The sequence below is a fragment of the Branchiostoma floridae genome, chromosome 12 (genome assembly GCF_000003815.2).
Source record: "Branchiostoma floridae strain S238N-H82 chromosome 12, Bfl_VNyyK, whole genome shotgun sequence".
In the NCBI taxonomy this organism is placed as follows: Eukaryota; Metazoa; Chordata; class Leptocardii; order Amphioxiformes; family Branchiostomatidae; genus Branchiostoma; species Branchiostoma floridae.
The window spans coordinates 14,418,548-14,431,972 of record NC_049990.1 but is presented as its reverse complement, the minus strand read 5'-3'; positions in this window follow the sequence as shown (position 1 = coordinate 14,431,972).

Genomic DNA, 13,425 nt, shown 5'->3' with positions numbered 1-13,425 from the left:
TTTTCCTACTTGGCGCATTAAAGAACATGTGTTCCACGTTTTCTGTTAGCTGACACAGTTATCTTGCAAAAGTTGCAAAGAGTGGAATCTATTATTTTTTCCACTTATAAAGATTGTTGTTACATGGCAGAATTCAATGAAGTGATTTTTAGATGAAATTTGACAGTTTTCTTTCAGTTGTAAAGTAAATTGTTCTATCAATCCTTATCGCTTACCCGTCCCTTGACCGGGGGTGGTCATGGGGGCACTTTGCTGCTGAGCACACTGCCTCTCTCCATCTCTCCCGATCAATCCAAGGAATTTTAATGATAGGAGAATTTTTATTGAAGGTGGCTGCACATGATTTTTAAAAACTTTTTGAGCTGTCGATTTTATCAAGTATTAGTTTCTTGTACAGAAACCTGCACGTGTAATATTTGTAATCAAATTCTTCTGTAGTTTGTTCCGTGGATTGATATTGTTTTCTTTTTTAGTAGTGCTATCCAACTGTAGGGAATTGCGTTTTTCACTTTGTACATTTCGACTAGTCTTTCTTATGTCTTAATTTGCCGAGTATGTTATACAATGATTTGCATACAACAGGACCATGATGATGCTGTTTGCGATGGCAAATTTATGGCCTCTGTTGACACATGTGCAACAAAATCACCGGTCGCTCATTTGACACGAAGCGGTTGAAGCACTTTTTTGAGAGATTGGAGATAGATCTATGTAGCCTGAGTCGCTGGTAGCATGCAGTGCGTTAGTGCGTGGTCCCTTGATCCCGGCCTAATAGAACTGGCATACCCGTGACAATTTTCTTCTTTTGGGGATCAAAGGAGAACCCCGTCTTGTCCGCATTATAGATTCTGTACTGGGCGTTTGTTTTCAACTAAGTATTGTAAAGGGTTAAGAATTCATTGACAACTTTCTCGTCTACTGCATCTTAATTATAACGCCCCTTGCCAAGTAGTTCTGGCTTTCTCAACACCACCCCCTCTGCCCCTGCTTGATGTGTGATGTTTCCAACCATTTCGTAGAACGGCCTTTCTTCATATCAAATTTTGATGTGCTTCCTTGATTTGCGCTGAATCTAACGGTACGGATGTAGCCATAGCAAGAACTGTAATTGGGTCAACTGGATGGCCAGCCTTGGCTCTATACGCAGTTTACATTTTGTACACCTTTTGCATTTTGTAGCCTAACGCGTCCTTTGGACAGAGACTCTACAACTTTGTACGGACCCATCGATATTTTATCCCTGGTCCCATTCTATGAATTTTCAGTTTATTCTTCATGTACACAGTGGATCCGACAGCAATTGCTGTTTGACTTGCATGGCGCAAGTAATTGCGTTTCTGTCGCTTTTGTGCTGTCATGATGTTACTTTCTCCTCCCTTATTGAACTTAGTGTTTGTAGTGTGTCAGGGGTGATCGTGTCAGCAGCCTCTATCAGCTCATTATCGTCAACTGGTTTCAAGTCAACTGGCAATTTCGCAGAATACACCCCAGGAGTTAATCTAGATTATACCCGGGGTATAAACTGGCCAGGGGTATATTTCAGCCTACTATACACCGGGCTTTTTTGGGATAGGTAATTTGAAAACGGCTTGGGTTACGATCACCAAATTTAGAGGGGTCTATGTTCTAGTTAAGTTTTGTTGTTGTTGTAATTTTGGTATTGTTATGACGTAATATGGCGTAATCATGACGTCATGTCATATTTTGGGCTACAACATATTTGTCTAAATATGGAATATCAGCTATACGTAAAGGTACTAAACAAAATTATGACTATAAAGGGTAACTTATTAGTAAATAAGTCTGCCAAGTGTTTTGTTGCCAATGACGACGACACTGACGCCTATATGACGTCATAACATACATAGAATGACGTCCTTTGTCCGCCATTTTGGACTGACCACCATGAATTTTCCTAAATAGTTTTTTTTCTACATATAACCCCCTAAACGAAAAGAGGACTTAAAAGGTTCAAGTGATTGTGTTTTGTGAAAAAATATTTTGACGGAATTCGAGTAAAAAAAATATGTATTTACCTTTAATAATGACATTGTCCGCCATCTTGGATTTGGACCCATCGCATCATCAAATAAGCATAAATTATGAGTATCTAATAATTAATGTAAGTTAAAATTACACAGGATGTTAAAGATATGGATAAACAAGTGTGTTATAGCAATAAAACCTTGAAATCACAATTCAAACTAAAATTGGTAAACTTGAAATATGCCTGTCACAAACCCGTTACCATGGCAAGACGAAAAATCATAAACTGGAATTTTTTTCTTAGAATCGTTGCCAACTATATTTTAGGAAAAGTCACCAAGTTTCGTAGTCCTAGCACACGTCGTTCGACAGTTATACGACGTCAAAGTTGGCGCGAGCACTTTTACCCCCCCCCCCGGTCTTGATAGGGTTTAAGAATGGAGGACGGGCAAAAAAAAAAAGAAACATCAATAATTTTAAACGGAAATCTACAGGCTGGTAGAGCCTGATAAGAGGATCATAGAAATATCAACTGATTTTGACATTAAGATTCCAAACAATAATTGTGACGATCTAAAACCCCAATTTTTTTTACTGATTTTTTTCTGGGTCAAAAAAAAGTAATGTTTTTTTTTCTCAATATTATGCAGTTATTAACATTAACTATAGGGCATTCCCTGATGAGTTAGACTTACCGTGCGTACCCTACTCTGCATATCAAATTTTGAATTATCAAAATCCGTCAATGCAATTCGCAGATATGAACGTATAGAGGATGCCACATCTGCCACCTTTTATTTACAATATCGTTGCTAAGGCCGTTGCTAAGGACTGTAGATTGTACTCCAAGACAAAAGTGCAACATGAAACTGTCTTTTAGCTCCATCCACCTGCCTGATCGATGGCATGAGCATTCTGCAAATTAAAGATCAGCTATAACAACATAACTTTTTCCGGGCTAGAGTTCTTAAAGAAAGGGCTGGCAGTCAAAGAATTGACATCGTATTTGATGTGTACAAAGACCAGTCCATCAAAATGCTGAGAGATTCAAGCGTGGGTCTAGTAAAGCCTTACAGTACAAATCAATAACAGGAGGTTATGAAGTCAGGTAATGGAATTTTGTTTGGTCACGTTTAACCAATAAGTCATGCCTGATCACGTTCCTGGTTGAACGAAGGAAGCAGCCAGGCCTTCGAGAAAAGCTTGGGAACATGACGTTGTACGCTACCTAGGAGGATACCTGGTACAGGTTCATTAAAGATGAATGGGCAGAGATTGCAGAGCTTCAATGCTCACAAAAGGAAGCTGACACGCGCCTTCTACTTCATGCTCTTTACGCTGCTGAGTCTGACTTTAAAGAAGTTGTCATCACTGCAGACTTAAACCATTCAATCTAATCGGTGACCTCCAAGAACTCTATTTAGCTGAGTCCAGGTCACATGTGTATGGCCATCTACACAGCCTGATGTCAAGAGCAGAAATGGAAAAAATGGTTAGTACATAAATTTATGGTAAATAAACTTCGTTAAATTTCTACTAATTTACAGTTTCCCGTAAATGTTTGTTTTTTTCAAATATCAGAGCTAGCTTGAAGTTAGTTGTATTATCTTCAGTATACATTTTTTTTCCATTATTACTAGTCTAAAGCATTTAAACACTCAAGCAAACGTAATTGTTGTGTGATATTGCATCATTTCAGAGTACACAATCTAAAACGATGCGGGTCACCTCAGAAAATTCACAAGAGACCCTGCAAGATAAGAGGCAACAGAAACTACAAGAAGACTCGCTAAGATGGAAATGTTGGTGAACAGGATGCATATGCGGGGTCATGTCGACCCATGGTGCAAGAAACATTGAGGAACGTGGGATTTCGAGTAGTACAATTTGGTAAATTAAATCTTTTTATTAAAAGGCAGTAATTTTAAAAGCATTAAACGTTATCTATAAAATTATCTTTTTAAATTTCATCTCATTTTTCATGACCAATGTTATAACTCTAACGATTGATTAAGCGATATATTTTCTATTCATATTAACAGTGATGTCTTTGAAAAAAAAAATTAATTTCATATCTTATATATGTTGAAATAAACTATTCATTGTATATTTTTTTGAATATATCTTATGAAAAGCTAAAGCCTAATGTTTGCCAATATGTATAGTTAAATGTTTTTTTTTTTTTACTGCCATAGTTCTCCATTTCTGTTCCGACAGGTAAATGGCAACTTGTCAGTTTTGGCGCCAAGCTTCCTGCACAAAGGCAAATGCCAAAACTGCGAGGCATGGGCAGCGGCCTGAACACATTTCGAACCACGCAAAACGTTTCCCCGAGTTTCGCCACTTCTGGAGTGAGTTGAAGAAAAGGGGGGATTTGGAACATTCCGGCCTATTAACTGGCAAATGTTGCTGCTGGGTGCTGTAAGAGAGACATCAGAGTTTCGCATCAGTGTTGACAGTCAGTTTGTATAGATCGAGACTTTCACTGTTGTTTAAGTTTTACTGCAATATTACATACAACAAATGAGGCTGTTTTAGGCTAAAATGGTGCACATCAGAAAATGTTAAATGAGCTAGTTCAATCTACAGATTCAAAGTCTCAGTTGCAACTACATGTATTGAGACAATATTACACAAAAAAGCACTACAAAAACCCATTCCAATTAAATAATTGACCACCCACAAGATTACCCTTCTATGGCCTCAACACGATTTTGTGAATGCTGACCTTCTGATGTCTCTTGTTTGACTCTAGGTCAATTTTAGGTTTGTCTTCGCTGCAACCAGATGGTCACCTTGGACCCTGACTTGGTCTTTCTTTAGTGCCGCCAGAGTTTCCTGCAACTTCTCACGAAGAACCAGTGGCGGCTCCTTCTTTTTACTGTAGTGGCAGTACCTTGCCCGTCAGCTTTCTTGCCTTCATGAGATTGTACAAACATACACTTACAAACATAGAATGATTATTCATAGAATAGGAACAACAATGGAACACTGTTCGGTCCGTACAAAGTTGTAGAATCGCTGACCAAAGGACGCCTTAGGCTACAGAATCAAAATGGTGAAGTTCTTTACAGCACTTCGGGATGGAAATTTTACTCAAAATGTACACTTTTTGGTACGTCTAAATTATGCTGGTATTTAAGCAACTTCAGGTAGAGTTGCAATGGAAGTCAACTCTAGTTAAAGAGTGAGTTTAAAGATCTTTCAAAATAACGATTGTTTAATCACCAAGACACTTTAAACTTGGACTAGAATGCAATCTGAAGCGTCAGTGAATAGGTGTTTTACATATACTAGTAGATGTTAACAGGTCAAAGGATTGTCTAAGACATACGATACATTAAGTCCTCGATCGATATTTCATTTTTCTAGCTAACAGTTCGTTTATTACGGCCAACAGAAAGCTTCTGAGCCTCCCTTTACCTTGTTACAACTAATTAGATCATTTCTAGTTGTTATAATCAATAAATAATTACAAATTTGTTCAGGAATACATGGGATAATGTATTTGGGGGTGGGCATTGAATGGCGCATTGAAAATACCAATGGACTGTGTAGATTATGTGAGGATTTAAACTTGTAACAAAGGCTGAAAAGAATTAGAAGCTTTCTGCCCTAAATTGTGAACAATTCGCTCCAAAAGCCAAGACATTTGATTAATCCAGATTGGCCGAGACAGACCACACCTGCATCAAGTTCTTCTGTGGAAAGTGCAGATCCTGGCTGTTTAAACCCACCCTAATTCGGGCCAGGGACAAAAGAATCTCTCTGTATACGTACACCTCTAAAGATAATTGTGCGCACTGTGAAAAAAGTCCAATCACTGACCAGAGGGTGATGCCGTCCAATGAATAAGCATTCTTGTAAACAAAAAAAAAAAAAAAAAAAAAAAAAAAAAAATAGGACGTCAGATCAAACAGTTGAAATGTGTGAAGCTTTAATGCACAGTACATCACAACCCTCAACATCTACACAGCAACTACACCCTTCTCCAGCATGTAGCCCTGTTGCGACTAGTTACACCACAGCGGTGCACCATCATACAATGCACATATCTGGTCCCGCAACTGTCCTTTGCAAGATGGCAAGTTCTGCCACTGCTACATGTATATTCCCTGATTTATGTATATGCCCTCAGTCCGTAGTCCCGTACGGCGCCGCACCTCCTGCTAGTACCGTGCATCAGCAGTCCCGTACCGAAATACAAGCAATTAAAAATCAAATGGCCTCAGGAAGACATTATATTCATGTATTGTAAGAAGTTGATGTAGCTAGGAAAGGAAATATGACAAAACGGATTTTTTTTGCGTTATCTTGCTTGATTTCCATTGTTTCCAATAATCAATGTCACTTTCCCCTTCACATCATAACGAAAATTGTCAACTCTTTTTCACATTCAAAAAACCTTCTTGATATTTTGAATAAATTTGGCATCTGTGTTTCAATTTTAGAAAAGCAAGGACCACTTGACTCCCTTGTCAAAGATAGCTTTTGTATTGTTTCAATAGACAATAAAGTTGTTGCAAGTTCCCATGTTGTTGTAAGGCCAAATGAATCTAGAAGCTGTCATGGCACTTTTGTCATGTCAACACAACCCAAGCCACTGAACAATAATTTTTGTTTAGATTGTTTTAGTGTTGTTAAGAATAATGGTAATGTGCTGTGTTTCTAGGCAGTTGGAAGTTTTCTTGGTTACAGATTAATTAATTGTCCTCGCTTTGACAATGAAATTATTATACTATACTGTATGCAATTAAAAGTACTGTTGCAGAAAGAATAAAGTGACTAATTTTTAATTTTCTTAAAGTCAGCATTACAATTCTTGGAAAATTCCAATTTTTTAATTAAGACAGCTCTGTTAGAAGAAAAGAAAAGGACATACTTTTCCTTTTTTTCTTAAAGATTTTAACATGTATTTGAAAGTAAGGAATATGCGAGGATGGTGCTTTTATTGCACTATATTAACCGACAACAGTAACTGCCGGTATGTCGCATTTAAAATGTCCCCAAAGCATTTATTCCAGGAGTGAGAATGAACAAATCTACAAGATCAGGGTTCTAATGGCTGGCGACTACACATACCTCTCCATGATCTATAGTACTTCCGGCGCAGCCGATTGGGCCTGATTGTCTTAGTTTCAATCAGACCAAATAAAAGGTAGAATTTCATTTCAAATAACACATGTGTATTAAACAGTACATATTTGCCAGATGACTTAAGTGTCGTTGTATACCGAATGAAAGGCACATTCCCCTGTCCGAGGTGCAAATTCACAAAGGAAGCAATCAACTATCCTGACAGTAGAACCCTGAGGACCCCTGCTGACCGTGTCGGAACCCTTACCGCTATGGCCGAAGATCCAAGGGCCTTTGTGCGGGAAGGAAGAGGCATGGTAAACAGTGCGCATGGCTCCATGACGAAACTGATTTTCACGATATTTTGAGACAGAACTAAGAAAAATTTAACAATAAGGAACTGGTGCATTGACATATTTTGTACATGCATTCCAGGTACAAAGGTGTTCACTGGAATAGAAAAAAAGGGTTGTGCAGCAAGAAACTGTGTACGGATAGAAAACAGCTTTCTCCGCTGCATCAGAATGTTCATTGGAGGCATTTTACAGCCTGTCAACTATCAATTCTGCTCCTAATATGCATCACTTTTCATATGAGGGAATGAAGTGCAGGCGATTAAAAGAGATGCCTCAGACTGCAAATTCTTTAGAGAAAATTCCTTCTAGGAATCAGACTAATGTTTGCTAGGAATTTGTTTCCAACTGCCTCCAGTAGAGCCGAAAGATGATTACAACCCAGAATAGTGTTTTCTTTACAAAGCCTGGCAGAAAAGCATAGACATATGTATATTTCTGAGTCGAGTTTGCAGGCAGGAGAATGCGCGATTCCTTGAGATGTCAGAACAACTCAGAATGGGCAGTCGGACACCCAATTGCCTTGATTTGGTTTAGAAGTTGACAAGGTCATTGTCTAAAGTAGACATTAGACTATACACAAAGAATGTGTAGAGGTCTATAATCAGAAGCATCTTGATATGATAGAAGGACATCAAAAGAGGTTTAAAGCACATGGGAGAGATAGCAAAACTAAACAGGCTTTGTCAAGCTCCAGCTGTACTCTGTACGAAGATAGGAGCGCCCGATATTGTTCTGCAAAACATTGTCAGTATTCCTTCCAACCTTGTAAATGGTTTAACAAGAGACGGCTTCTTTCCGGAGGAAACCCTGTCGTTACAGTCCGGGCAGGAGAGACTCATACTATAGATGTAAGATACTGTACGATCTATTGCATTTCCAGCGCAGCTGGTGACTCTTGTTTACAAGGTTATCCATTTCCCCCCTAAGATGCATAGATGCACAGGTACATTGCCTAAAGCCAGTTGGTCAGATGGTGCTGGGAATGGCTGGGAGAAAGAATTCATAACAAATATAATATTTTATGTGGTTGCTACATTTTTCGTTTTCAGCCTCATTTGTCACCTATCAGTGATTACTTCGCATTTTCTTGATCAGTTTATAAAATCATTTTCAGGAATTATCATGGCTGGAAGCCATAGTGCAGTAAACCTCATCTCTGATTACCTGAAACTTCACCTATTGGCCCCAAGCACCCTGAAAAAAAAACACGTAACGCTGCAGTCTCCTCTTCCGAGGCAAAAGTGTTTACAGAAGAAGCCTTCATCTTAGATCGAGAGGCAATTCAAAAAGAGAAAAAGATGCTGAGCAACTAAAACAAGAAAGAAAGAAGCTGAGGGAAAAGAGAGCCGAACAGGCAGCAACAAATAAGATAAAGACTTCTAAAGTAAAAACCTTAGTTCAGGCAAGCAAGAAAAAGGCACAGGTACAGAAGAAAAAGAACACGGACGGAAAAGAAAACCGTTGAAGCGACCAAAGCCATCAATCTTGCCTCGTAATGGGTATGCAAACCCCCTGATGTATCTTACTGATTTTGACTGTACGTTTGCTATTTAGGTACTGTTGTTCGCATATTGTATGTTAGTATCACGCGATTGCCGACCATGATACAGTAGGAAATTCTCAGTCTTATTCTTGTAACTGTTCTACTCTGTTTTTTATTACTAGCACTGTCATTGATAAACCTTCAAGTATCTAAACCATTTTTGGCTGACAATAGTGGATAGACAGTCATGATAAAATTATGTTTACATAGTTTTACGCACTTGTGTTTCGGTAAGGTTGTTTACAGTAATTACTGTTTTTTTTTACCTTTGTTTTTTGGCAACGGCTGTTTCGAACTGATTACTTTTAATTCATTGCTTTGGCACGACAAAAAGACATACATGCATAATTAACGTATCTACTGCTGTTGTAAAAGGAAAAAAAAACTATACTTGTTTTACCAGACCTGTCCAGACACTGAGGAAATGAGGCCTAGGCGGATGTCCAGGCGCCTGTCGTGGCTGGCAGACTATCAGTATGAGTATGAGGTATATACATATATTTATGTCGGAAACACATCGATGCTCTTTGTACAAATTGTATTTTGTACTTCCAAATGCAATATCCTGTTTTACCTCCTTTTATCATCAGGAAGAAGGCTGAGGTAGAAAACTGAGGTTAAGGGCCGGGTCCAGCGTAAAGTTCAAACTGCCATTGATTCGCACGTTGAAACTATCAATACACTGTGCAGATTCTGTGGGGATTTAAACTTAACATGGGCTGAAAGGAATAAGAGGCCTAAATTGTTAACACAATGCCCCAAAAATCAAACACATTTGGGGAATCAAAGTTGCTCAAGACAGACCATAACAGCATCCTAAGCTCCTTTGTCCAAAAAGTAGATCCCGGATGTTCAACCCACCGAAATTTGCCAGGGCCAAACGAATCTCTTGGTATCCGCACACATCTGGAAATAACTGTGTGCACTGTGGAATTGTTCAATCATTGACCACAGGGGGACGCCGTCCAATGAATAAGTATTCTGGGAGACAAAAAAAAACACAATACAACACAACTCACAACAGCTACACAGCAACTACACCCTTCTCCGGCATGTAAACCTGTCATTACTAGTTACACCATAGCGATGCACCATTCTACACTCCACATATCTGGTCCCGCATGTGTCTCAATCAGTCTGACAAGTTCTGCCATTGCTTCATGTATATGCCCCCAGTCCGGAGTCCCGTACGGCCCCGCACCTCCTGTCAGTACCGTGCATCCGCAGTCTGGAATCCCATACAATAATACAAGCAATTAAAAATCAGATGGCCCCAGGAAAACATTATATTGATAGATTGTATAAAAATGATGCAGCTACTAGGGAAAATATGACAAAACACATGTTTATGTTAGTTTGCTTGCTTGTCATTGTTTTCAATGGTTAATTTTACTATCCCCTTCACATCATAATAACGAAAATTGTCATGTCTTTTTCACATTGAACAGACCTTCTTGATATTTTGAACAAATATCTGTTTCAATTTTTGAAAAAAAGGACCACTTGACTCCCTAGTCAAATATAGCTTTTGTACTGTTTCCATAGGCAATATATATGTTGGAAGTTTTCATATGGTTGTAAGGCCAAATGAATCTAGAAGCTGGCCTGGCACTTATGTCATGTCAACGGAACCCAATCCACTGAACACTGAAAAATAAGTCTTGATTAGATTATTTTAGTGCTGTTAAGATTAATGGTGATGTACAGTGTTTTAGGGCAATCGTAAGTTTTCTTGATTGCAGTTTAATTACTCGTCCTCTCTTTAAAAATGAAATTGCTATTCTATACTGTATGCAATAAAAACTAGTTTTGCAAAAATAATAAAGAGGGAAATTGTAGACTTTCTTAAAAACAACATTGTAGTTCTTGGAAAACTCCAATCTTCAATTAATACACATCTGTTAGAAGAAAAGAATATGACACACCTATCCGAGTTTTCATGTATTAGAAATTCTTGCTTTGTCTTTCTCGGGAAAACAAAGTTACAGTTATGCAACTGAACGGGGGATACATAAAGGGGAGCTGTTATTCCAGAGGGCATTTTGTGAGTCATACATACATGGTGGTTAAAGGCACAACTGCAGGCTCTATTTCAGTGTTATTTGTATTTTATTTCTTAACACACGACAGGTGTCCAAGGGCTTAAAATTCATTTTATTTTTCAAATGAAGTTCTGTTGGTAACTTCAATTCTTATCAAGTCACGCTCAAGCGTCACCTTTTGGCATCGTATACTTGTAGCTTTAGTTTTAAACTAGGATAGGGCCGTCATATCTAGTGTTCATAGATATTACATGTTACGTTTGCTAAGCAGTACCTGAGTAAAACAAGACAGCAAGGAAGATTGCCTAAGTCTTTACAAATATTGAGAACATTGATTACAGTTTATGATCCAATGCAAGAATGCACATGCTCAATTTTGGAATGATTCTTTTTATTTGCTTGTAGAGTGATTACGCATTGACAAATTTTTTCAGGGTGACCCTTGGTGTAATGGTAAAAGAGCCCGACGCACCAGGGATGGTGTTCTTTTATGCAATGAAGTTTTCATGTTGAGTCCGTCCATCCTTCAGCGTATTGTTTGCTTCGATTAGTCAAGGATAAATGTCTTTCCTTTGGCGGCATCAGACTAATGTTTGCAGGGGATTTTTCCCAGCTGCCTCCAGTACACCCAAAAGATGATTACACCCCAGTATACTTTTAGACATATGCATATTTCTGAGCGGAGTTTACATACAGAAGAATCCATAAGATGTTAGAACAACTCAAAATAGCAGTCAATCACCCCATTATTTAAGAAGTTGACAAGGCCATTGTCCAAAGTAGATATTGGACTACACTCAAACAGAGAAGATGTGGAGGTTTATAATCAGGAGTATCTTGATATGATAGAAGGACATGAAAAGAGGTTTAAAGCACATGGGAGAGAAAGTAAAACTTAACAAGGTTTATCAAGCTCCAGCTGTGCACTGTATGAAGATAGATAGGATCGCCCGTTACGCTTCTGCAAAACCTTTTCAATATTACCTCCAACCGTGTGAACGGTTTAGCATGAGTTGTGATGGCTTTTCACGGAGGGAACCCTGTGGTAATACTTCAGGCAGGGGAGACTCATACAAAAGATGTATGGCTCTGTGCGATCTAGCAATTTCCGTTTCAGCTGGTGAGTCTTGATCACATTTTTTTCTAAGATGCATCACTTTTTATATGAGGAAAAGAATCAAAAGATTACCTCAGTCTGTAAAATCGTTAGAGACCATTGCTTCCAGTTTATGCTGCCATACAATAATTCGCATGATAACCTTTAAAATGATTCTGTTTATCTGCTTGTAGAGTGATTATAATACGCCGTGCATGCACCAGAGATGGTCACAATATGAACAATCTGCGCTATCCTAAAAACATGTACAAGAAAGGTGACTACATCGTTTAGTCAGTATTTGTTGTGTATAGCTGGTGTAACTAACCGTCCCTCTGTGTCCATGTTTGTAGGCTATCAAATACAAAGTACATCTAAAGGCAAAACATCTGTATTTTGCACTTGGTGACTGGTTTATATCAGCTAGCAATACTATCAATACAAGCTAGCAATTTATTACTGATCCATACATATTTCTAACAGGGTATGTCGCAAGTTTTATGAACATTGTGAAGGGTATTTGTCAGGGCCAGAAAAATGATGTGGACATACCGCAACCACATCCAGGAAGAATCCCTGTACCCCTCACTGCCTCTTATAAACATCCGATTAAGTAGGAGGCAGTGAAGGCCCATGTAAAGCGCTTCAATTGACTCTTGTATAGTTATACATTGTAAGGTTGTCCCCGTGTAAACCCAGTAATTACAAATAGTTGGAGTCACCATTTAACAATTTATTACTTATCCAGATATATTCCTAACGGTATGTCGCAAGTTTCTTCGCGGAGGTCTGCGCAGCAATAAACAACGGACAGGACAGAAGAATACCAATCGAACCACACACATGAGAGAGAGATAGCTAGGTAGTGGTAAGTAGACAAGCGCTACCCATAGAAATGCGGTATAGTATATTCAACAATTGTTTTAGGACAAAAAGCAATATTTGACAACTTGTAACGACAGAAATGTAGACTGCCCCATGCTAACGCCTTCTATCTCGAGCAATAATATCAGGTTGCAAGCTAAACCGCGCTGGGAATCTGTAATCCCACGAGGGCTTTATTTCGTTATAAGATTTTAGAAATATGTTATCTGTCACTGGGCCTCCCTATTAAAGTTATTTTAAAATGTAAATAATTATATATGTGCACAATCTGCTTTTATACAATTAAAAATACAAACGGGCTTCGTGTTTTTAGAGTAAGATTTGTGAAAAATCTCTTAGAACCAATCAGCATGCTAGTTTTGAGTGATTGACAGATAGTTTCTCGCCAATCTTTTAAAGTGCACTAGAGGAAATTATGAAACTGCGAACGCTCACTACAAT